Below are 26,736 nucleotides of genomic sequence, written 5' to 3' on the forward strand. Positions count from 1 at the left end.
ATATGTGAAACCTCTCTTTCCTTATTACTTCCTATTAATTGCAACGGTGACCAAAGCTATGTCTGCCAACTCCCAACAACTTTTAATCATCACAGCCTTTCTATGTGAAGTCATTACTATCAATAAGATCAATAAGAACTTTTGTTTCTTCTTATTCTTCTTATCTTTTCTTTTATTCACCCAAGATCATAGCAAGAAAATCAAGCCCTTGACTCAACACTAATCTTTATTATATAGCTCACGGACTCGATTACACAGAGAGATCATAAGGCAAAACTCAAAACTAGATCATGCCATAAACTTTATTCTACTAGATCAAAATACTACTAATAGGATCGAACTAAGGAAAACGGTAAAGATAGGAGTTGTGATTGTGATACGATACTGGGGCACCTCCCCCAAGCTTGGCGGTTGCCAAGGGGAGTGCCCATACCCATGTTATTATATCTCCTTGGTTGGTGAAGATGGAGGTGTTGTTGACTTAGTTGATGGCATAGACTTCTCCCTTAATTTACGCTTGAGGACGACATTTTGATCCCTCAGATCATCAATCTCCTACTCCAGGGTTAATATCTTTTTGCATAGGTCCTTCTTATTTTCCTGCAAGAGACGAAAAGGGATAAACTCGAATTTTGGTTTCTTTACCCTATCAGGGAGACTTGACTTTTTGAACTCCACGTGCATATGCCCAGGTTGAGGTAATGGGGCTTCATCTTCATCTGAGCTCGTCTCCTCCTTCCCATTGGGTTCATAGTTCTCTTCTTCCTTCGTGGTCCAACCATCGTGCTCCACATCTCCATAGACCTTAGGATTAGCTAACTAATCATCCACATAGCTTTCTCCTTCTGAATCCTGGGAAGACATGTTGATCTAATCTGCAGCGGGACAACTCGAAACAAAAACAGAGGATAATTGTGTGATACGGGAGTCAAAACCTTTGGGAGAATATATAATGAATTTTTACCAAGAAAAATACGTATCGTGCAATAAAACGGAGTCCGGAAGGCACACGAGGTGCTCACGAGGTAGGGGGCGCGCCCTCCACCCTCCTGGGGCCCTCGTGTCCTTCCCGGACTGCTACTTAATTTTCTATTTTTCTAAATATTCCAAAACGGAGAAATATTGCCTTAAAAATTGTTTTGGAGTCGGTTTACTTACCGTACCACATACCTATTCCTTTTTGGAGTCTGAAACGTTCTGGAAAGTGTCCCTTATTTATTCCTCTGGTGTTACGGTTTCAATAATATTGGTTTCAATATTTATGGGATTACCTGAGATATAATGTTTAATTCTTTGACCATTTACCACCTTCGGATTTGTGCCTTCGAAGTTGTTGATTTTTATGGCACCGGAACGATAGACCTCCTCGATAACATAGGGCCCTTCCCATTTAGAGAGAAGTTTCCCTGCAAAAAATCTTAAACGAGAGTTGTATATCAATACATAATCACCTACATTAAACTCACGCTTTTGTATCCTTTTGTCATGCCATCTTTTAACCTTTTCTTTAAACAACTTGGCATTTTCATAAGCTTGGGTTCTCCATTCATCAAGTGAGCTAATATCAAATAACCTCTTTTCACCGGCAAGTTTGAAATCATAGTTGAGCTCTTTAATAGCCCAATATGCCTTATGTTCTAGTTCGAGAGGTAAGTGACATGCTTTTCCATATACCATTTTATATAGAGACATACCCATAGGATTTTTATATGCAGTTCTATAGGCCCATAATGCATCATCAAGTTTCTTGAACCAATTCTTTCTAGACCTATCGACAGTCTTTTGCAAAATTAATTTGAGTTCTCTATTACTCAATTCTACTTGACCACTAGACTGTGGGTGATACGGAGATGCAATTCTATGATTGATGTCATATTTAGCAAGCATTTTACGGAAAACACCATGAGTAAAATGTGAACCACCATCAGTCATTAAATATCTAGGGAATCCAAACCTCGAAAAAATAACTTCTTTAAGCATTTTAATAGAAGTGTTATGATCAGCACTACTAGTTGGAATAGCTTCTACCCACTTAGTAACGTAATCAACAACAACTAAAATATGTGTATATCCATTAGAGGCAGGAAAAGGTCCCATATAATCAAAGCCCCAAACATCAAATGGTTCAATAACAAGTGAATAATTCATAGGCATTTCTTGACGTCTACTAATATTACCAATTCTTTGACATTCATCACAAGATAGGACAAACTTACGGGCATCTTTGAAGAGAGTAGGCCAATAAAAATCGGATTGCAATACCTTATGTGCAGTTCTATCTCCCGCGTGGTGTCCTCCATAAGTTTCGGAGTGGCACTTGCATAGGATCTGCTCTTGTTCATGCTCAGGTACAGAACATCTAATAACACCATCTACTCCTTCTTTATAAAGATGTGGGTCATCCCAAAAGTAATGTCTCAAATCATAGAAGAACTTTTTCTTTTGTTGGTATGTGAAGCTAGGTGGTATGAATTTAGCAACAATGTAATTAGCATAATCAGCATACCAAGGAGTACTACGAGAAGTACTTATGACATTTAATTGTTCATCAGGAAAGCTATCATCAATAGGTAGTGGGTCATCAAGAACATTCTCTAACCTAGATAAGTTGTCTGCAACGGGGTTCTCAGCTCCTCTTCTATCAACAATATGCAAATCAAATTCTTGTAGCAAGAGAACCCATCTAATAAGTCTAGGTTTAGCATCTTTCTTCTCCATAAGATATTTAATAGCAGCATGATCAGTGTGGATAGTTACTTTATAATCAACAATATAAGGTCTAAACTTATCACAAGCAAATACAACTGCTAAAAGTTCTTTTTCAGTAGTAGCATAATTTCTTTGAGCATTGTCTAGAGTCTTACTAGCATAATGGATAACATTTAATTTCTTATCAACTCTTTGCCCTAGAACAACACCTACAACATAATCGCTAGCATCACACATAATTTCAAAGGGTAAATTCCAATCAGGTGGCTAACAATAGATGCAGAGACTAATGCTTTCTTAAGTATTTCAAATGCTTCTACACAATCCTCATCAAAGACAAATGGCATATCTTTTGTAATAAATTAGTCAGAGGCCGAGAAATTTTTGAGAAGTCCTTAAAGAACCTCCTATAAAATCCGGCGTGACCAAGGAAACTTCTTATACCTTTGATGTCCTTGGGACATGGCATCTTTTTCAATAGCATCAACCTTGGCTTTATCAACTTCAGTACCTCTTTCAGAAACTTTATGCCCCAAGACAATACCCTCATTAACCATAAAGTGGCACTTTTCACAATTCAAGACAAGATTAGTTTCTTCACATCTCTGCAAAACTCGATCAAGGTTGCTCAAGCAATCATCAAAAGAAGATCCATAGACGGAAAAGTCGTCCATGAAAACCTCACAAATCTTTTCACAGAAGTCAGAGAATATAGCCATCATGCATCTTTGAAAGGTAGCAGGTGCATTACATAAACCAAAAGGCATACGTCTATAAGCAAAAGTACCAAAAGGGCATGTAAAAGTAGTCTTTGATTGATCTTTAGCAGACACGGGTATTTGAGAGAAACCAGAATAACCATGTAGAAAGCAGTAATGTGTATTTTTGCATAATCTTTCTAGCATTTGATCAATAAAAGGTAAGGGGTAATGATCTTTCTTAGTAGCCTTATTTAATTTGCGGAAATCAATTACCATCCTATAACCTGTAATAATTCTTTGTGGAATCAATTCATCTTTATCATTAGGAACAACAGTAATACCTCCCTTCTTAGGGACACAATGAACAGGACTTACCCACTGACTATCAGCAATGGGATAAATTATACCTGCCTCCAGAAGCTTTAGTATTTCTTTTCTTACCACTTCTTTCATTTTAGGATTCAGACGTCGTTGAGGATCATGAACTGGTTTGGCATATGCTTCCAAATTTATTTTATGTTGACATAGAGTGGAACTAATGCCCTTAAGATCATCAAGAGTATATCCAATAGCAGCACGGTGCTTCTTCAGAGTTTTAAATAATCTTTCTTCTTCATGCTCTGAAAGGTTAGCACTAATAATAACAGGATATATCTTTTTTTCATCAAGATAGGCATATTTAAGATTATCAGGCAACGGTTTAAGCTCAAACACGGGATCACCCTTAGGTGGAGGGGGATCCCCTAGGATTTCAACAGGCAAATTGTGTTTTAGAATAGGTTCTTGTTAAAAGAATACTTCATCTATTTCCCTTCTTTCATTCATAAACATATCATTCTCATGGTCTAGCAAATATTGTTCTAAAGGATCACTAGGAGGTACGGCAATAGAAGCAAGACCAATAATTTCATCCTTACTAGGCAATTCTTCTTCACGGTGTTGTTTACTAAATTTAGAGAAATTAAATTCATGAGTCATATCATCCAAGCCAATAGTAACAACATTCTTTTCGCAGTCTATCTTAGCATTAACAGTGTTCAAGAAGGGTCTACCAAATATAATGGGACAAAAGCTATCTTGTGGGGAACTAAGAACAAGAAAATCAGCAGGATATTTAGTTTTCCTGCACAAGACCTCAACATCTCTAACAATTACCATTGCTGAAATAGTATCTCTATTAGCAAGTTTAATTGTGACATCAATATCTTCTAACTCAGCAGGTGCAATTTCATGCTTGATTTCTTTATACAAGTCATAAGGTATAACACTAGCACTAGCACCCATATCACATAAGCCATGATAACAATGTTCTCCTATTTTAACAGAAATAACAGGCACGCCTACCACAGGTCTATGTTTATCTTTAGCACAAGGTTTAGCAATTCTAGCAGTTTCACCACAGAACCGAATAACATGCCCATCAATATTATCAGACAAGAGATCTTCAACAATAGCAACATTAGGTTCAACTTTAACTTGTTCAGGAGGTATATAAGTTCTAATATTTCTTTTACGAACCATAGTTGAAGCTTTAGCATGATCCTTTATTCTAACAGGGAAAGGTGGTTTCTCAACATAAGAAGTAGGAACAATCGGATCATTATAAGTGATAGTCTTTTCTTCAACTTTAATAGGTGCAGCTACTTTTGCTTCTATGGGAGGATAATATATAAACCACTTCTCCTTAGGGAGATCAACATAAGTAGCAAAAGATTCACAGAAAGAAGCTACTATCTCAGAATCAAGTCCATATTTAGTGCTAAATTTATGGAAAATATCGGTATCCATAAAAGATTTAACAAAATCAAAACTAGGTGTCATACCTGACTCCTTACCTTTGTCGAGATCCCAATCTTCGGAGTTGCGTTTAATTCTTTCCAATAAATCCCATTTGAATTCAATAGTCTTCATCATAAAAGAGCCAGCACAAGAAGTATCAAGCATGGTGCGATTGTTATCAGAAAGCCGAGCATAAAATTTTTGAATAATCATTTCTCTTGAGAGCTCATGATTGGGGCATGAATATAACATTTATTTAAGCCTCCCCAAGCTTGAGCGATGCTTTCTCCTTCACGAGGCCAAAAATTATATATATAATTGCGATCACGATGAACAAGATGCATAGGGTAATACTTTTGATGAAATTCCAATTTCAATCTTCTGTAGTTCCATGATCTCGTATCATCACATAGCCTGTACCATATCAATGCTTCTCCCTTCAAAGATAAAGGGAAGACCTTCTTCTTAGCAACATCATCGGGTATACCTGCAAGCTTAAATAATCCACAAACTTCATCCACATATATTAGGTGTTCATCAGGATGCTTTGTTCCATCTCCTATAAAAGGATTAACTAGCAGTTTTTCTATCATACCCGAAGGATACTCATAAGGAATTTCATTTTCAATAGGTTCAGTAGGTTGAGGAGCAACTCTTTGCTCTACTGGTCGGGGTGAAGATACCCCGAACAAGCCCCTCGGAGGATTACTTTCCATAGTAACAAGTGACAGTGCACACTATATAAATTTTTCCTTACCAAATTCCACCTACCAAAGGCGCTTCACTCCCCGACAAAGGCGCTAGAAAAGAGTCTTGATGACCCACAAGTATAGGGGATCTATCGTAGTCCTTTCGATAAGTAAGAGTGTCGAACCCAACGAGGAGCAGAAGGAAATGATAAGCGGTTTTCAACAAGGTATTCTCTGCAAGTACTGAAATAAGTGGTAACAGATAGTTTTGTGATAAGATAATTTGTAACGAGCAACAAGTAACAAAAGTAAATAAAGTGCAGCAAGATAGCCCAATCCTTTTTGTAGCAAAGGACAAGCCTAGACAACTCTTATATAAGGAAAAGCGCCCTCGAGGACACATGGGAATATCGTCAAGCTACTTTTCATCACGTTCATATGATTCGCGTTCGGTACTTTGATAATTTGGCATGTGGGTGGACCGTTGCTTGGGTGCTGTTCTTACTTGAACAAGCATCCCACTTATGATTAACCTCTATTGCAAGCATCCGCAACTACAACAAAAGTATTAAGGTAAACCTAACCATAGCATGAAACATATGGATCCAAATCAACCCCTTACGAAGCAACACATAAACTAGGGTTTAAGCTTCTGTCACTCTAGCAACCCATCATCTACTTATTACTTCCCAATGCCTTCCTCTAGGTTCAAATAATGGTGAAGTGTTATGTAGTCGACGTTCACATAACACCACTAGAGGCTAGACAACATACATCTCATCAAAATATTGAACGAATACCAAATTCACATGACTACTAATAGCAAGACTTCTCCCTTGTCCTCAGGAACAAACGTAACTACTCACAAAGCATATTCATGTTCATAATCAGAGGGGTAATAATATGCATAAAGGATCTGAACATATGATATTCCACCAATTAAACCAACTAGCATCAACTACAAGGAGTAATTAACACTACTAGCAACCTACTAGCACCAATCCCGGACTTGGAGACAAGAATTGGATACAAGAGATGAACTAGGGTTTTGAGATGAGATGGTGCTGATCAAGATGTTGATGGAGATTGCCCTCTCCCGATGAGAGGAGCGTTGGTGATGACGATGGCGATGATTTCCCCCTCCGGGAGGGAAGTTTCCCCGGCAGAACAGCTCTGCCGGAGCCCTAGATTGGATCCTCCAAGGTTCCGCCTCGTGGCGGCGGAGTTTCGTCCCGAAAGGTTGCTTCTTATTTTTTTCTCGACGAAAGAATTCATATAGGAGAAGATGGTCATCGGAGAGCCACCAGGGGGCTCACGAGGTAGGGGGGCGCGCCCTAGGGGGGGTGCCCCCACCCTCGTGGACAGGGTGTGGGCCCCTTGGTCTTCATCTTTGGCGAGGATTTTTCATTATTTATTATAAGGTATTCCGTGGAGTTTCAGGACTTTTGGAGTTGTGCATAATAGGTCTCTAATATTTGCTCCTTTTCCAGCCCAGAATTCCAGCTGCCGGCATTCTCCCTCCTTATGTAAACCTTATAAAATAAGAGAGAATAGCCATAAGTATTGTGACATAATGTGAAATAACATCCCATAATGCAATAAATATTGATATAAAAGCATGATGCAAAATGGACGTATCACATCCCTAACCGCCATATAGGTAAACAGATCTTGTCTACATCATGACATCGTTCTTATTGCATTACTCCATTTTTCCATGAACTTAATACACTAAATGCATGTTGGATAGCGGTCGATGTGTGGAGTAATAGTAGTAGATGCAGGCAGGAGTCGGTCTATTATCTTGGACGTGATGCCTATGTAATGATCATTGCCTGGATATGGTCATAATTATTTGATGTTCTATCAATTTCCCAACAGTAATTTTTTACCCACCGTTTGCTATTTTTCTCGAGAGAAGCCACTACTGAAACCCACGGCCCCCGGGTCTTATTTCTCATATATTTGCCTTTGCGGTCTACTTTTTCCTTGCTTTTATTTTCAGATCTATTAAACCAAAAATCCAAAAATACTTTGCTGCACTTTATTTGACAACCCCTTTAACTCGTCGGGTTGCGAGGTGTTGTTATTTATGTGCAGGGGTTGTTTATGTTGTGTTGCTTGGTTCTCCTACTAGTTCGATACCTTGGTTTCATAACTGAGGGAAATACTCTACCGTCGCTGTGCTACATCATCCCTCCCTCTCCAGGGAAATACCGATGTAGTTCCAGCTGCCATCAAGGAGAATTTCTGGTGCCGTTGTTGGGGAGGATCTTCATCATAACCAGGTTCCTAATCACAAATCTCATCTCCTTGCAATTTACATTATTTTCCATTTGCCTCTCGTTTTCCTCTCCCCTCCTTCACAAAAATTTGCCGTTTTATTCGCCTCTCTTTTTCCGTTCGCCGTTCTCTTGCCGGATCTATTTTTGAGTGCAATCTTGTTGTGTGGTCATCATGACTCAAGAGAACACTAAGCTATGTGATTTCTCAAATACCAACAACAATGATTTTATTGGCACTCCGCTTGCTCCTCCCGCCACTAGTGCGAAGACTTGTGATATTAATACTGTTTTGCTGAATCTTGTTATGAAAGACCAATTTTCTGGTACTCCTAATGAGGGTGCCGCATCCCATGTAATACCATCGTGGAATTATGCGATATGCAAAAGAAAAAATATGTGGACAATGATGTGGTCAAGATGAAATTATTTTTGTTTTCCTTGCGTGATTCTGCAAAAATTTGGTTCTCTTCTTTGCCTCGTAATAGTATCGATTCTTGGAACAAGTGCAAAGATGCTTTTATCACTAAGTATTTTCCTCCCGCAAAAATTATTTCCCTTAGAACCCAGATCATGAATTTCAAGCAACTTGAACATGAGCATGTTGCACAATCTTGGGCAAGGATGAAAATGATGCTAAGGAATTGCCCAACTCATGGGTTAAATCTTTGGATGATCATACAAATATTTTATGCGGGATTGAATTTTGTTTCTCGTAATCTTTTAGATTCCGCCGTGGGTGGTACTTTTATGGAAATTACTTTGGGTGAAGCCACCAAATTGCTTGATAATATTATAGCAAATTATTCTCAATGGCATATCGAAAGACCTCCTACTAGTAAAAAAGTTAATTCGGTTAAAGAAATTTCTTCTTTGAGTGATAAATTTGATGCTCTTATGAAATTGGTTGCTAGTAAAAGTGCTCCTATTGATTTTAATGATATGGCTTTGTCTACTTTGATTGAGAAAAATAGTGATGCCATTGATGTGGATTTTATCTCTACAAATAATTTCAACAACAATGCTTATAGAGGTAATTTTAATCCTAGGCCTTTTCCTAGTAATTCCTCTAATAATTATGGTAATTTCTATGGAAATCAATCTTATAATAATAATAGTAACACCTCTAATCTTGAGAATAATATTAAGGAATTTATCAACACACAAAAAGTTTTCAACACTTCCATAGAAGAAAAGTTGAAGAAAATTGATGATTTGTCTAGAAGTGTTGATAGAATTGCTCATGATGTGGAAAATCTCAAGATGATTTTTTGCCTAAATTAGATGAATCAATTAAAGCTATTTATGTTTCTATGGATGAAAGTAAGAAAAGAACTGCTATGCTTAGAGCTAAAAGAGAATTTTTGGAAAAAGCTTTTTCTAGTGATTATTCTTGCAAAGATGATGAAGATCTTAAAATGATTGGTGTTTCTTCTATTGATTCCTTGTTTAGTAAAGTTAAGAATGATGAAAAATGGACTGGAGAAGAGTCAACTTTAGGTAGAAGGTGTCCCAATATTTCTGAGGGTGAAGATCTTGTTGAGAAAATTGATGAAAGTGGGTTTGGAGAGGTCAAAACTTTAGCTAGTGATGCACCCACTATTTTGGATTACAAAGACTTTAATTATGATAGTTTCTCTTTTATTTATTGTATTTCTTTGTTTCAATCCATGATAAATTCACCCCATGCTTATGAAAAAAACAAAGCCTTTACTAAGCACATTGTTGATGCTATGATGAAAGCTCTTGAAGAAAAATTGGAATTAGAAGTTTCAATTCCTAGAAAATTACATGATGAATGGGAACCTACTATCAAAGTAAAGATTAAAAATTATGAGTGTTATGCTTTGTGTGACTTGGGTGCTAGTGTTTCCACAATTCCGAAATCTTTATGTGATGTGCTTGGTCTTACCAATCTTGAAGAATGTTCCTTGAATTGCACTTGGTGGATTCTACTATTAAAAACCCTATGGGAAGAATTAATGATGTTCTTATTCTTGCAAATAGGAATTATGTGCCCATAGATTTTATTGTTCTTGGTATTGATTGCAATCCGTCTTGTCCAATTATTCTTGGTAGACCGTTTTTACGCACTATCGGTGCCGTGATTGATATGAAAGAAGGCAATATTAAGTTCCAATTTCCTTTGAGGAAAGGTATGGAACACTTTCCTAGAACTAGAATTAGGCCACCCTATCAATCAATCATGAGTTCATCTTATGGATCTCGAACCAAATATGACAAAACTTAGATCCTTGCTTTATGCCTAGCTAAGGGCTTAAAACTATAGCGCTTGTTGGGAGGCAACCCAATGAATAAATTTATTTTTTGCTTTTTGCTTCCTGTTCTTGGGTGTTAGCACAATTATGCTACTGTTATGATTGTGTTTTTTATGTTTTAATTAGTGTTTGTGCCAAGTAAAGCCTTTAGGATCTTCTTGGGTGATAGTTGTTTGATCTTGCTGGAAAAAAATAGAAAGTTTGCGCTCACGAAATTAATTTTAGTTTTTTACCAGAGAGCGATAAAATACCCACTCCACTTGAAGTAGATCAATATACAAATTTCTCAGGTCGTCCTAATTTTTCAGAGTTTTTTGAGTTACAGAAGTATTCGAAATAGTCAGATTGCTACACACTGTTCTGTTTTGACATATTCTGTTTTCTTTGTGTTGTGTGCTTATTTTGATGGCTCTATGGTTTCCTTTGATGAGCTTTTGCCATAGAAAAGTTGGAATACAGTAGATTAATTAAAAAAAAATATGAATTGGTTTGATACAGCACTTATAGTAGTGATTTATTATTTTTATACTAACGGATCTCATGAAGGCTTTGTTGAGTTTGGGTGATTGAAGTTTTCAAGTTTTGGGTTATCTTACGATGGACGAAGGAAGGATGTAAGAGCCTAAGCTTGGGGATGCCCCGGCATCCCAAGCTATTATCCAAGAATGAGCAACCAACTAAGCTTGGGGATGCCCCCGAGTGGCATCCCCTCTTTCTTCCAACAACTATCGGTATTTTACTCGAGACTATATTTTTATTCGTCACATGATATGTGTTTTTCTTGGAGCGTCTTGTATGATATGTGTCTTTGCTTGTTTTATTTTTTGTTTTAAGTTATCAATCCTTGCTGGACACACCTATTTGAGAGAGCCAAAATTATGTCATGACTTGTTAGAATTGCTCTCTATGATTCACTTAAATCTTCTATGAGGTAGGACTTGCTTTAGTGCTTCACTTATACCTTTTTGAGCACGGCGTGCTTTGTTATTTTTGAAGAAATGCTCTCTTGCTTCACTTAGATTTATTTGAGAGTCAGTATAATTTTGAAGAAATTCTCTCTTGCTTCACTTAAATTATTTTGAGAGAAAGAAAATTTGTTATGCTCATGATCTTCATTTATATTAGTTTGAGCTTATGAAAAGCAACACATGAAAATTAGTGCTAAAGTGATAGATATCCAAGAAGGATAAAGTAAAATAAAATGTCATGAAGATCATTGGACAAAATAAACTTGATTCTTAGTAATAGTTTTGAGATATGATGATGTGATATGTGAGTTATGTTGATGAGTAATTGTGTTCTAGTAAGAATATTGGTGTTAAGGTTTGTGATTCCCTATGCATGCACGAAAGTCAATAGTCATGCAATGAAAATTATACCCTACTTGTGGTGCATTATTCGGTGTTAATTATTCTTAATGCTTGCTTATGAGATTATTCGTTTCTTGGTTGGTCGCTTCCCAATATTTTTCTAGCCTTCATTTTGCACTAAGTATGACCTCTACTTGTGCATCCAAAATCCTTTAAACTAGTTTTGCTACATGAGTCCACTATATCTACCTATATGCGGCATTCTTTTGCCATTCTAAGCAAATTTGCATGTGCCATCTCTAATTTTCAAAATAAACTTCTCTTTTGTGTATTTGTTTCGCTCGCGGAGCGGTGAGGGGTGGCTATTTTCCATGCAAGATGTGTTATTCTCAAGATGAGTGTTTATTCACTTGTCATTGCACGAGAGTAAGGCAAAGGTATTAGGGATGCCCAGTCTCGAAAAAAATATGAATTTACTTTATGTTGTCAAATAATAAATTCCTTGGAAAGTGTTGGTATGGAGGGCACCCGTGGATACGGTTAGCCATGGAAAGTGAAAGTTATGGTGGAAAAGGAAATAAACTTTATTTTCTATTTGGGAACCGCCTATGATATATCTATGCATGGAAAGTATTGGGAACTCTGAGTCGTTTTCGTTGGTGGGATGGATACACCTCCCAAAATGTTTTTATCTCAATTTTTTCACTTTGAGCTCTAGCACCTCTAAAAATCCCCACTTCCCTCTGCGAAGGGACTTTCTTTTACTTTATGCAATTTTTATTTTGAAATTTGAGTCTCCATCTTCCCTCATAAAAAGCACCAACTAGGAGGCAATATGATCGTACTCAAGTATTGGGTGTAGTTAATATTCGAGTGTGTTTCATGAATGGATCAATGTTTGAGCATGATGGGCTAGGGATAACTTATTTTAGCATTGATATTTTGAAAGACATGGTTGCTTGTTGATATGATTGAGTATCTAAATTATTATGTCAAAACTAGACTATTGCTTTGAATCACATAAAAGTCCAAATGTTCATGCTATAAAGAAAATAATATGACATGACTTAATGAACAGCACTCCACATCAAAAATTCTGTTTTTATCACTTACCTACTTGAGGATGAGTAGGAGTTAAGCTTGGGGATGCTGATACGTCTCCAATGTATCTATAATTTTTGATTGTTCCATGCTGTTTTATTATCAATCTTGGATGTTTTATAATCATTTTATATCATTTTTGGTACTAACCTATTGACATAGTGCCCAGTGCCAGTTCCTATTTTCCCATCTTTTTACATCGCAGGAAATCAATATCAAACGGAGTCCAAATGGCACGAAACTTTATGATGATTTTTTATGGGCAAAAAGGAAGCAGATGGGCCCTGGTTGCACCTGGGGGGGTGGCCCGAGGGGGCACAACCCACCAGGGCGCGCCAGGAGGCCCTGGCGCCCCCCGGTGTGTTGTGCCCACCTCGGGTGCCCCCGGACCGCCTCTTTGCTCTATAAATACCCAAATATTCCCAAAACACTAGGGGAGTCGACGAAATATTCATCAAGCCACCGCAGAGTCCATAAACACCAGATCCAATCTAAACACCATCACGGAGGGGTTCACCACTTCCATTGGTGCCTCTCTGATGATGCGTGAGTAGTTCTTTCTAGACCTTCAGGTCTGTAGTTAGTAGCTATATGGCTTCATCTCTATCTCTTGATCCTCAATACAATGGTCTCTTGGAGATCCATATGATGTAACTCTTTTGCGGTGTGTTTGTTGGGATCGATGGACTTTGAGTTTATGATCAGATCTATGTTTTTATATCCTTGAAAGTATTTGAGTTTCTTTGATCTCTTCTATGTGTGATCTCTTATAGCCTCGTATTTCTTCTCTGATATTTGGGTTTTGTCTGGCCAACTCGATCTATTTATCTTGCAATGGGAAGAGGTGCCCGGTAGTAGGTTCGATCTTACGGTGCTTGATCCCAGTGACAGAAAGGGAACCGACACGTATGTATCGTTGCTACTAAGGATAAAAATACAAGATCTATATCTACCACCATATAGATAAACGGATCTTGTCTACATCATGTCATTGTTCTTATTGCATTACTCTGTTTTTCGATGAACTTAATACACTAGATGCATGTTGGATAGCGGTCGATGTGTGGACTAATAGTAGTAGATGCAGGCAGGAGTCAGTCTACTAATCTTGGATGTGATGCCTATGTAATGATCATTGCCTGGATATCTTCATAATTATTTGATGTGCTATCAATTGCCCAACAGTAATTTGTTTACCCACCGTTTGCTATTTTTCTCGAGAGAAGCCACTAGTGAAACCTCCGCCCCCCGGGTCTTATTTCTCATATATTTGCCTTTGCGATCTACTTTTTCCTTGCTTTTATTTTCAGATCTATTAAACCAAAAATCCAAAAAATACTTTGCTGCACTTTATTTTATTTGTGATCTATTATTTCAATCTATCACAACTTTCTCCCGTCACACGCCAATTTCTGGCGCCATTACCCGAAAGGGATTGACAACCCCTTTAATTCGTCGGGTTGCGAGGTGTTGTTATTTATGTGCAGGGGATATTTACGTTGTGTTGCTTGGTTCTCCTACTGGTTCGATACCTTGGTTTCATAACTGAGGGAAATACTCTACCGTCGATGTGCTACATCATCCCTCCCTCTCCGGGGAAATATTGACGTAGTTCCAGCTGCCATCAGTCGGCTGCAATGGCGGCGATCTCCTTTTTTCTGCTCGGATGAGAGGCTGTCCAAGAAGGCTTTGGAGCTCGAGGATGCCATGCGGTGGTGCAGAGAGGAGGAAGGGAGCGGAGGATGATGGATGCGGCTATGGCCAGGCCAGCAATTTATATAGCGGGGGATGGCAGGGCAACCGGTGACATGATTAATGGTGGGAGGCAGATGGATGAACGGGTGGCACCGACTCGCCGTTCCTCGGCAACAACCAGCATGTTTAATGTAGGAAAGTGAACGGACGGGCTGTCGTTTGAATGCAGGGCAGTCGCATACACCAAGAAGCGGCAAGGGCGGCGGTCTCGGCCAGTGCGTCGTTTCAATGCTGGAGCGCTATGAGAGGTTGTGTCACTCTGAGTTCGGCATGAATCTAGCACGAGTGCTCTAGAGCGGCTCTGACCGCTTCGGCCGGGAAAGAGTGCGGGCATGGGAAAAAGGAGTTTTGGTGGGCCAGGTTAGTCAGACGAGTGTGTGGCAGCGGTCCGGACGCCCGCAAAACCCTCACTTTGTCTCCGGTTTACATGAAAAAGAGCGTCCAGACCGCTGTACGGATCGATGCAGGACTGCGTTAAATGGAAAAAGACGTCCGGACCGTGCGGTCCGGACGGTTATGGGTGGTTTGAGGTTGTTGGAGATGCCCTAACACATGGAAAACAAAGAAAAGTGTCTCAATTGCATACACATCTCATGAAAAAAAGAAGGGTTTGAATTGTTATTTTTGCAAGGGTAAAAGGTGTTTTATTCCAGGATTATATAGTTACTAGCAAAAATGCCCGTGCGTTGCAACGGGAGAAAAAATGCTATATGTGTAGGGGGAGGGGGGTTATCACTTCTATATATGGGTAAAAGTAAAGGATAGTCCTACCATTTTCAAATTGTGGGCATGAGTGCTAGAGCTATTATATCGACATTTTTATGCCCAGATAAATCAAGTACTAATAATATCACTTAATTTTACCAATAATATACTTATGTTACATCACCCAGAGAAATATTATGTTAAAAAGGAACGGACTAAAAAAAATTGGTTTGCAATCATATATGCATGCAGGGGATCAATATTTTGCTTCAAAATTCTATGAAGAGTTTGTGGCTCATGCCTCATTACATTTAGAAGAAGAAAATCTTGTCATCTGTAGGTGGGCGCTAGCACTTTGAAGAAGTTATACCTTCGAGATTCATTCTCAAATAAAATTCAGAAGTGCAAAAACAGATCTAACAGTAGTCACAGTACAACTCCAACATCCTCTTTTGTTAACTTGCCGTTGTTTTGATGTAGATTTGGCACCAGCCTCTCTAGCAGAAGGAAAATCCATGCCAATAATAGACTATGAAAACTCAAAGTACATACTAAATGAAATCCTTCTCAAGTGTGTTTCTGCTTCCACAGTAATAATAAAAAATTCTATTTAAATGAGTGTCAAAAGGGATACTTATTGTAGATTACAAGAGGAGCCAATAACTGTTTTTACCTAATAGAAAACAACAGGTAGAGAATCTTGTGTCAATAAAATCAATCCTTGGTGATTTAGAAATGGACGATGAACTACACGTGGATCAAACTATCTCTAATTTGAATTTTGAACTGACCCTAGACTACCAGTGTGACACTTGATGTTGGTTGTGTTGCCAAAGTTACAACAGAGTTGCTGCTAAATTGGTACTCCATGTAAACAAAGTCCATCATTGCTGGTAAACTGATAATCCACATGAACAAAGTCAATCAGCCATGTACCAAATTTATCTCTGAATTTTATGTGCGCAAAGGACACAGAACCTACTACAAAAACATAAGTGCTCAGCCATCTAATTCATACAACTTAGTCTAAGGTGATAAGAGTAATGGTACGTAGCCATTGCTGGGAGATGTGATTTATTGTTGCATACTGCATTGTACATGAACATTTTACAAATGCTTATAATATATAAACATCAATCTACATGAAAGCATTTCAGAAAACACATCGTGAGCATGACTGTCGCACAAACCTGCAGCTTCCTAGATTTCCATGTCTCATACATGGTGGTGGGTAGAAGTTGCGGCATGTTACTACTTAGCTTGGCTGCTTGGGGGCCCTGATCATGGACGACCCTGCTGGCCAGGGGGCAAGGGGGCAGCAGCCAGCAGCACCCATGCAAACCTGTAGCTTTGCATCAAGGCGCCTCTCATGCCAACTACAGCAGAAAATTTTACAGAGTTGGAAGCGGGTAGTGGAGGCTTACTCACATCAATCGGAAAAAAGGACAGAGGACGTCGGAACTTGATGATGGGTGGCTGGGACCGACGACGCGCCCGGACGACCTGAGGAAACGTAGCAGCACATTAGCTCCGTCGTGCTGGCGTCCGGCCGTTGGTCCTTGGCACCACTGTAAGAAGGCAGGAAGGAGAGGGAGCTCCCAAAAAGCGACGGCGACCCGAGATCCCTCACCTCGGTAGGGCCGTTGACCTTCATGAACCAGAAGTGATGGAGAAGCAGCATAGTAGTACAGGTTAGTGCTTGAACGGATACTACTGAAATATGCCCCGGGAATACAAAGAAAATAAGACATTGCCAAACAGCATATACCGTTTGGCAGCACATAGGGACATATTCAGGAAATCAAGCACGTGCTTTTCTTAGAGCAAGTAAATTAGTGATGTTATTCTTCGTACCAAAATTCTGATCACCAAAAGTATTGGGCCAGCTGAGAAAATGGAGATTGTTTAACAAATAGTAGCATTATACATGTAATTTAATAAACATATGTTGCAATAGCTTTGCTTCTCATAGCATCACCAGATTGGTGCATGCGCTTAGTTAGATAGTGGTGGTGTTTGTCTGCCTTTCAATCAATATACGAAAAATGCTTACGATTAGCATGAAGGGAAATACTCACATCAAAATCCCATTCACTATAGAGGTCAGGATCATCCACATTCCCCATATGTATGCATAGGCAATCATTGTATCCGACGAATCCTGCAAATCCGAAGTACTCAATCTTCTTTCCGTGGAACAGCCTAGTGAAGAATTGCTCTCTAAGTGCCAAACGAAAAGTGGTCTTTCATGATAGAACAAAACCAATTGATAGCAGTTCTATCTGCGTGCCCCAAAGCAGAAGGCTCAATCATGAAAAGGGGTGTCAAGATAACTGATTTGAGCTAAACATTCCTCTGAATTTTGCAGGTCGGCATGAATCCGGCTACCATGAGCTGAAGCAGAGACCTATACCGGCGAATGGACTTACGGTCAGTGAGGTGCCAACAGCTTCCCTCACATACTCTTCATCTTCAAATGTGTCCAGCACATCGAGCTCCTCATTAGTGATCCCCTTCCAAACCTGCAGCCTAGAGACATGAACAGATTGTCACTCGTTCTGCACTTCAACCGTTCCATACCGATAGCACTCGCCATTGTTCACATCTTAACTTGCAGTGGACAAACTAAGAAATTAACACCAAGTATATGGGATGTGTGTGCGTGGGATTGCACGCACCTTTGCAGGGACTTTGTTGCCGTCGACGGGGAGGATCGCCAGGTAGACGTGGCCCCTGATGTTGAGCCTCTGGCTGCGACAAAAGCAACGTGAGAATAGCGAACAGGAGACGCAGAGGGGGAGGGAGAACACATGACGAACACTGGGAGGAGTGGACGCTCACCTGGGCAAGAACCGCCGTGAAGGACATCCCCGGCGGCAGTGCGAGGTCCTGCACGTCGTCACCAGCGCCCTTGCCGTCGCCTTCGCCTCCCTCTCATCTCCGAGTGGACAACAGTCGCCGGCGCCGCCGCAGGTGAATCCCCTTCCGCGGTCAGGAGCGCCGGGAGGCCGAGTCGGTCGAGGACGCGGGGAAGGAGGCCCTGTCGGCCTCTGGGGAGTCGCCGGCGATGTGGGCGGCCGCGTCCATCGAGAGGGGGCCCACTGGAGTTGAAGCCCCGCCGCTGGACCTCCTCCCGCGCCTTGTAGATCGCCTCCATGTCGTCCCCGGAACAGGATCCGGCCCCTACCTCGCCTCCTCGACCGGATCTGGCCGGAGATTGCCGCCGCCACGCTCGACGTCGTCTGCATCACAGCCCCATCTCACTCGGAACCGGCGAGGAACGCCGCCGCCATGTACTTGGAGTTGAAGCTCCGCCGCTGGACCTCCTCCCGCGCCTCCTAGATCGCCCTGACCTCGCCTCCTCGACCGGATCTGGCCGGAGATCGCAGCCGCCGAGCCAGGCATCGTCCGCATCGCGGCCAGCCTGGACCTCCAGCTCGTCTCGCTCGCCAGCAACCGAATAACAAAACGTAGGGTCCTTTTTGTAAGAACGACGTATATCATATATCCACTTAAAATGGACTGCGGGTTGAATACCAAAAAGGAGAAGGACTATTTTGCAAAATTGCTGACGACGGACGACCAAAAACACTATTTGCTTTATTATTAGGGAAGATATAGTCTAGAGGCAAGAATTTCTAAGTACATGGGGATCGTCTGTGTAGCCACATAAATGTGTGATGCTCGGTACAGCTATATCTTGTCAAACAATCTGCTAATGTATTCTGACTACGATGAAGCTTTTCTGCAATAAACACCTAGTTTTCTCTTAAGGACTTGATCTCCACACTATACGGAGAGTGAACAAGTGATTCATCTCTAGATATTGATAGTGCCCTAGATGAATCGGACTGTACGATAATTGAAAACTCAGTGTGTTGCATGGCCTTGGCCATGCCCTGCATCAAAGCATGTATCTCTGCTTCCAGTGCGTCATTACAATGGAATGGAACCGATAAGCAACAACAATGACCATCCCATTATGGTGGCATAGTATCATACCAGTGGACGTCGTACGACCACTCTCCGAAAACGCCCCATCTACTGACAGTACAACCTGGTCCCTAGGAGGCAGGACCGAGGCCGAAGAACTCGTTGCGTTCGTCAGATTTGGCCTTTATGGTTCCAACATAAGAGGCAGTTTACCCTCGAGTATCTGTTAGTTGAATCAAACAACTGTCCATAGCTCTGAAAAAACTCTATAGAAATTTCAAGAGGAGGTATTTCCTTACCATGTGTAGCATCATTTCGTAATTGCCATATACGCCAAATTAACAAGATTATCCCGCTCCTTATGTCCTGGTCACAACCGTTAAGGATATAAAGCAACTAGTCCCTCCCAACATCACACAGAAGCTCCTTAGCCGACATCGCCCATAGCAAGCGCATACAATTCCAAAGATCCACCACATGATCACATGTTATTAACACACGAAATGATGATTCATCCTCCTTTCCACATAACAGACAAATCGCGCATGTCTGCAAATGATGTATCATTTTATTTTATTTTTGTTGCTAACGCTTTCGAACATGCCTTTGAGGCATGAATTTTCATTTTCTATGGAACTTTGGATTGCGAAATAAGGCTCCATAGTCGTCTTAACCCATTCGGGTGCAAGCTAGAAGCCCCCCCCCCCACACCAAACTGATCCACATGATCACACATCGCGAGCTGGCAGGCACTACATATAGTAAGCAAACCTATTTTCTCCATACGCCAAGCTATAAAGTCTTCCTTCCGCCTTGGAGACGTACGAATTTTCAGAATTTCATAACATCCATCAGCCAGAAAATATTATGATCAAAATTGTGATCTCCACGCCCCATGTTCATCAAGAAAATCTGAAACATAATTTAGTCTGCATGTGTCCTTAGGTGTGAGCGGTCTATAAGGTGTACCTCTATGAATCCAAGGGCCTCGCCATGTTCTCAACGATTGCCATTGCTTATATGCCACATCACACCTTTCTTCAACAATTCAAGCCCATATTCAATGCCTATCCACACTACTGACACATTCCCTAAGAAATCCATATCAAGATTTGAATTTGAATGGACGATCAGATTGCCATAAAGTCCGGGTATAGAAAACCACACTATCGACGCATTCATTGAGAGAATAGTATCAAGGTTTGAAATTGAATGGATGATCAGATTACTATAAGGTTCTGGTATATAAAACCAGCCTATAGATATATGAGCAAGAACTCGCTCTCCTCTCTTCCGTCTCCTTTCTATAGTCGTGGGCAAATGTATTTCCATTGTTCAGTTATAATGGGAAGGGGTTATGCCCGGTCCAAAAAAATACAGGCGAAGGGAAAACATCAGGAATCCAAGCCAGCCATTAAAATTATATTCCCTCCGTTCCAAAATATAGTGCGTCCTCGGTTCTCGTGCTTCAACTTTGACCATAAATTTGACCAATGAGTCCGACTACGGTGGGAGCAAAACTTACACCAACGAATTCATGTTCAAAAGAAGTTTTCAATTATATAATTTTTGCTCCCGCCACAGTCGGTCTCGTTGGTTAAATTTATGGTGAAAGTTGAACCTCGGAAAACGTGGGCGCACTATATTTTGGAATGGAGGGAGTACCTTTTTGCAAACACGCAAAAGGTTCGTGTGCCGATACATTAGAAGAGGAGAAGAAAAAGTAACCACACACACAATCCGGTGGCACGAGGCTACATTATAGGCGGAAACACGCGGTGACTGAGGCCGGGCAACCATCAAGCCGCTTATGCTCACATACAATGCCCGGGACAACTAACTACCGACTATCTTCATATTGCGACAAACTTTTGCACTTGAGAGCTTCCATAGCTCCATCTCCACCATGATCCGTCTGCATAGCTCACGAGTGACCACCGTAGACTACTGAAAGATGCGGTTATTTCACTCCTTCCAAAGCATCCTAACTGTGAGCAGCACGATGGAATAAAACCCCTTGCATTGCATCTTCGAGATCCGTGCACGGGTCTCCTGCCAGCAGTCATAGAGGGCGGACTCCAGCATCGGAGCCACATGGCCTAAGCCGCATCGGGAGAAAATGACATGCCATACTTCTCTTGAGAAAATGCACCCAACAGCTAGGTGGTCAGCGGTCTCATCTCCTTGATCACACAATGGGCAAAGGACATGTGACTGTACGTGACAGAGCTGGAAGTCTGCTATCCAGAGTCATCGTCGCACGACAAGTTAGGCGTGGAGTTTGCACCTCGATGGCGCCCATGCTCTCTAGATGGCCTTGTCGCAATGGGAGTGCACCAAACCAGTGAAGATGAGTTGGTAAGTTGAGATTGCTCAATAGAACCCTAAGTCAATCCACTTCCACATGATGCGGAAATATGTTTGACCTTTTATTGTAAGGGAAAATAAGCATTGTGACGAGGAAGTATGACCATAGACATGACGAGGAGTCTCGAAATGGTCATGAGGTAATGATTGATATATTGGATGATAGTATTCGGGTACATATCGGAGTACCAGGGGGGTTACCGGAATCCCCCGGGGGAAGATATGGGCCATAGGAGGGAGGCAAACCAGCCCACATAGGGGTGGCGCCCCCCAAGGGAGGAGTCTGAATTGGACAAGGGTATGGGGCGGCACCCCCTTTCCTTCTCCTCCTCTCTCTCCTCCCCCCTTTCCCCCTCTGATAAAAGGAAGGGGGGGGGCGAATCCTACTAGGAGCCCAAGTGGGACTCCTCCCACTTAGGGCGCGCCTAGGGCCGACCTCCTCCCCTCTCCCTCCTTTATATATGGGGGTGGGGGCGCCTCTAACACACATCAATTGTTCCAAGCCGTGTGTGGCGCCCTCCCTCCACGGTGTACTCCTCTGGTCATATTGTCACAGTGCTTAGGCAAAGCCCTGCACGGATCACTTCATCATCACCATCACCACGCCGTCGTGCTGATGAAACTCTCCCTCGACACTTTGCTGGATCAAGAGTTTGAGGGACATCATCGAGCTGAACGTGTGTAGAACTCGGAGGTGCCGTGCGTTCGGTGCTTGATCGGTTGAATCGAGAAGACGTTCGACTACATCAACCGTGTTAAGCTAACGCTTTCGCTTTCGGTCTACGAGGGTACATGGACACACTCTCCCCCTCTCATTGCGATGCATCTCCTAGATAGATCTTGCGTGACCGTAGGATTTTTTTTTTGAAATTGCATGCTACGTTCCCCAACAATGGCATCTGAGCCAGGTCTATGCATAGATGATATGCATGAGTAGAACACAAAGAGTTGTGGGCGGTGATAGTCATACTGCTTACCACGAACGTCTTATTTTGATTCGGCGGTATGTTGCATGAAGCGGCCCGGACCAACCTTACATGACCACGTTTATGAGACCGGTTCCACCGACAGACATGCAACTTGTTTTGCATAAAGGTGGCTGGCGGGTGTCTGTTTCTCCAACTTTAGTTGAATCGAATTTGACTACCGCCGGTCCTTGTTGAAGGTTAAAACAACTAACTTGACGAAACACTGTTGTGGTTTTGATGCGTAGGTAAGAACGGTTCTTACTAGAAGCCCGTAGCAGGCACATAAAACTTGCAACAACAAAGTAGAGGATGTCTAACTTGTTTTTGCAGGGCATGTTTTGTGATGTGATATGGTCAAGACATGATGTGATATACATTGTTGTATGAGATGATCATGTTTTGTAGAAGTTATCGACAACTGGCAGGAGCCTTATGGTTGTCGCTTTATTGTATGAAATGCAATCGCCATGTAATTGCTTTACTTTATCACTATGCGTTAGCAATATTTGTAGAAGCAATAGTTGGCGAGATGACAACGACGCTACGATTGAGATCAAGGTGTCAAGCCGGTGACGATGGAAATCATGACGGTGCTTTGGAGATGGAGATCAAAGGCAAAAGACGATGATGGCCATATCATGTCACATATTTTGATTGCATGTGATGTTTATCTTTTTATGCATCTTATTTTGCTTAGTACGATGGTAGCATTATAAGATGACCCCTCACTAAAATTTCAAGGTATAAGTGTTCTCCCTGAGTATGCACCGTTGCGACAATTCGTCATGCCGAGACACCGCGTGATGATCGGGTGTGATAAGCTCTACGTTCACATACAACGGGTGCAAGACAGTTTTGCATGTGCACAATACTCAGGTTAAACTTGACGAGCCTAGCATGTACAGACATGGCCTTGAAACATTGGAGACCGAAAGGTCGAACGTGAATCATATAGTAGATATGATCAACATAGAGATGTTCACCATTGAAAACTACTCCATCTCACGTGATGATCGGACATGGTTTAGTTGATATGGATCACATGATCATTTAGATGACTCGAGGGATGTCTATCTAAGTGGGAGTTCTTAAGTAATACGATTAATTGAACTTAATTTATCATTAACTTAGTCATGATAGTTTTTTCATAACTATGTTGTAGATTAATGGCCCGTGCTACATTTCCCTTGAATTTTAATGCGTTCCTAGAGAAAGCTAAGTTGAAAGATGATGGTAGCAACTAAAAATATTGGGTCCGTAACTTGAGGATTATCCTCATTGCTGCACAGAAGAATTATGTCCTTGATGCACCGCTAGGTGACAAGTCCCCTCCCGCTAATGTAGACACTTTGAACATATGGCAGACGCGGTCTGATGACTACTCTATAGTTCAGTGTGACATGCTCTATGGCTTAGAATCGGGACTTCAAAGACGTTTTGAACGTCATGGACCATATGAGATGTTACAGGAGTTGAAGTTAATATTTCAAGCAAATGCCCGAGTTGAGAGATACAAAGTCTCCAACAAGTTCTATAGCTGCAAGATGGAGGAGAACGGTTCTGTCAGTGAACACATACTCAAAATGTCTGGGTACCATAACAACTTGACTCAGCTGGGAGTTAATCTTCCAGATGATAGTGTTATTGAAAGAGTTCTTCAATCACTGCCACCAAGCTACAAAGGCTTCGTGATGAACTATAATATGCAAGGGATGGATAAGACAATTCCTGAGCTCTTCGCTATGCTCAAAGTTGCGGAGGTAGAAATCAAGAAAGAGCATCAAGTGTTGATGGTTAACAAGACCACTAGTTTCAAGAAAAAGGGCAAGGGAAAGAAGGGGAACTTCAAGAAGAATGTCAAGCAAGTTGTCATTCTCGAGACGAAGCCCAAGTCTAGACCCAAGCCTGAAACTTAAGTGCTTCTACTACAAAGGGACTGGTCACTGGAAGCGGAACTGCCCCAAGTATTTGGCAGATAAGAAGGATGGCAAAATGAACAAAGGTATATTTGATATACATGTTATTGATGTGTACCTTACAAATGCCCGTAGTAGCGCCTGGGTATTTGATACTGGTTCTGTTGCTCATATTTGCTACTTGAAACAGTGGCTACGAATTAAATGAAGATTGGCTAAGGACGAGGTGATGATGCGTGTCTGGAATGGTTCCAAGGTCGATGTGATCACCGTCGGCACGCACTACAAAAAAATATACTTTCGTGATGATACATGTTTGTCACAGTAGGTCACGTTTTCTGTCATGCATGTACATCCATGACAATTTTATGACAGAATCAAGATAGTCATACCTGTGTTGTCGTAGATGTAGGATTGAAAGTATGTCTAGAGGGGGGGGGTGATTAGACTACTTGACCAAATAAAAATCTAGTCTTTTCCCAATTTTAGTTCTAGGCAGATTTTAGCAACTTAGCACAAGTCAAGCAATCAACCTACACATGCAATTCTAAGAGTATAGCAGCGAAAAGTAAAACAATTGCATATGAAGGTAAAGGGAGGAGTTTGGAGTGTGCAAACGCAATTGGAGACACGGAGATTTTTGGCGTGGTTCTGATAGGTGGTGCTATCATACATCCACGTTGATGGAGACTTCAACCCACGAAGGGTAACGGTTGCGCGAGTCCACGGAGGGCTCCACCTGTGAAGGGCCCACGAAGAAGAAACCTTGTCTATCCCACCATGGCCGTCGCCCACGAAGGACTTTCCTTACTCGGGTAGATATTCACGAAGTAGGCGATCTCCTTGCCCTTACAAACTCCTTGGTTCAATTCCACAATCTTGACGGAGGCTCCCAAGTGACACCTAACCAATCTAGGAGACACCACTCTCCAAGAGGTAACAAATGGTGTGTTGATGATGAACTCATTGCTCTTGTGCTTCAAATGATAGTCTCCCCAACACTCAACTCTCTCTCACAGGATTTGGATTTGGTAGAAAGAAGATTTGAGTGGAAAGCAACTTGGGGAAGGCTAGAGATCAAGATTTATGTGGTTGGAGTGGAATATCTTGACCTCAACACAAGTGTAGGTGGTTCTCTCTCAGAAAATGTATGTTGGAAGTGTAGGCATGTTCTGATGGCTCTCTCCATGAATGAAGAGTGGGTGGAGGGGTATAAATAGCCTCCACACAAAATCTAACCGTTACACACAAATCATCAAACTCGGTGGGACCGAATCATGAAACTCGGTTAGACCGACTTAGTTCAAAATGTGAACGTCAGGATTTTCGGTGGGACCGACATGTCAACTCGGTTGGACCGATTTTGTTAGGGTTAGGGCACAACGTAATCTCAGTGAGACCGATTACACAAACTGGGTGAGACCGATTTTGGTAATGGATTAATAGAGAGTTGGTCAGGCAAACTCGGTGGGACCGATTCGCTCATCTCGGTTGGATCGAAACATTACGAAAGGGAAACAGAGAGTTTGCATTGTAATCTTGGTGGGACTGATCGCTCATCTCGGTTTGACCGAAACGTTACGAAGGGAAACAGAGAGATTACAATCCCATCTCGGTGAGACCGAGATCCCTATCGGTGAGACCGAAAAGACTAGGGTTTCTGGCAGTGGCTATGTCAACTGAACTCGGTGGCGCCGGATAGAAAGTTTCGGTGGGGCCGAGTTTGACTTTTGGTTTGGGACATATGTGGATGTGAGAAAGTAGTTGAGGGCTTTTGGAGCATATCACTAAGCATTTTGAGCAAGCAAGCCATTAGGCAACACCTCATCCCCTCTTAATAGTATTGGCTTTTCCTATGGACTTAATGTGATCTTGGATCACTTAAAATGAAAAGATGTAGAGTCGTGAGATTTGAGCTTGAGCCAATTCTTTGTCCTTAGAATTTTGAAGGATCCACTTTTCTCATCCATGCCATGCCAATCATTGAGCTTTCCTGAAATGTTTATCTTTAAGTAGCATTAGTTTAATGAATTATATGTTGTTAGGAATTACCAAAACCACCCCCCTTTTTGGTAATTGATGACAACATATAGATCAAAGCTTCAACAAATGATAAATAATATTGAAAAAAACATCATGTGATAAGCAAGAACTCCCCCTAAATCTGTGCATTATTTAAAATTTGCTTTTGAATGCAAATGCACAATCAATTAGGATCATGGGTTACTCTTCCATGTCACAT

Source organism: Triticum urartu, chromosome 7 (assembly GCF_003073215.2).
Source record: "Triticum urartu cultivar G1812 chromosome 7, Tu2.1, whole genome shotgun sequence".
Classification (NCBI taxonomy): domain Eukaryota; kingdom Viridiplantae; phylum Streptophyta; class Magnoliopsida; order Poales; family Poaceae; genus Triticum; species Triticum urartu.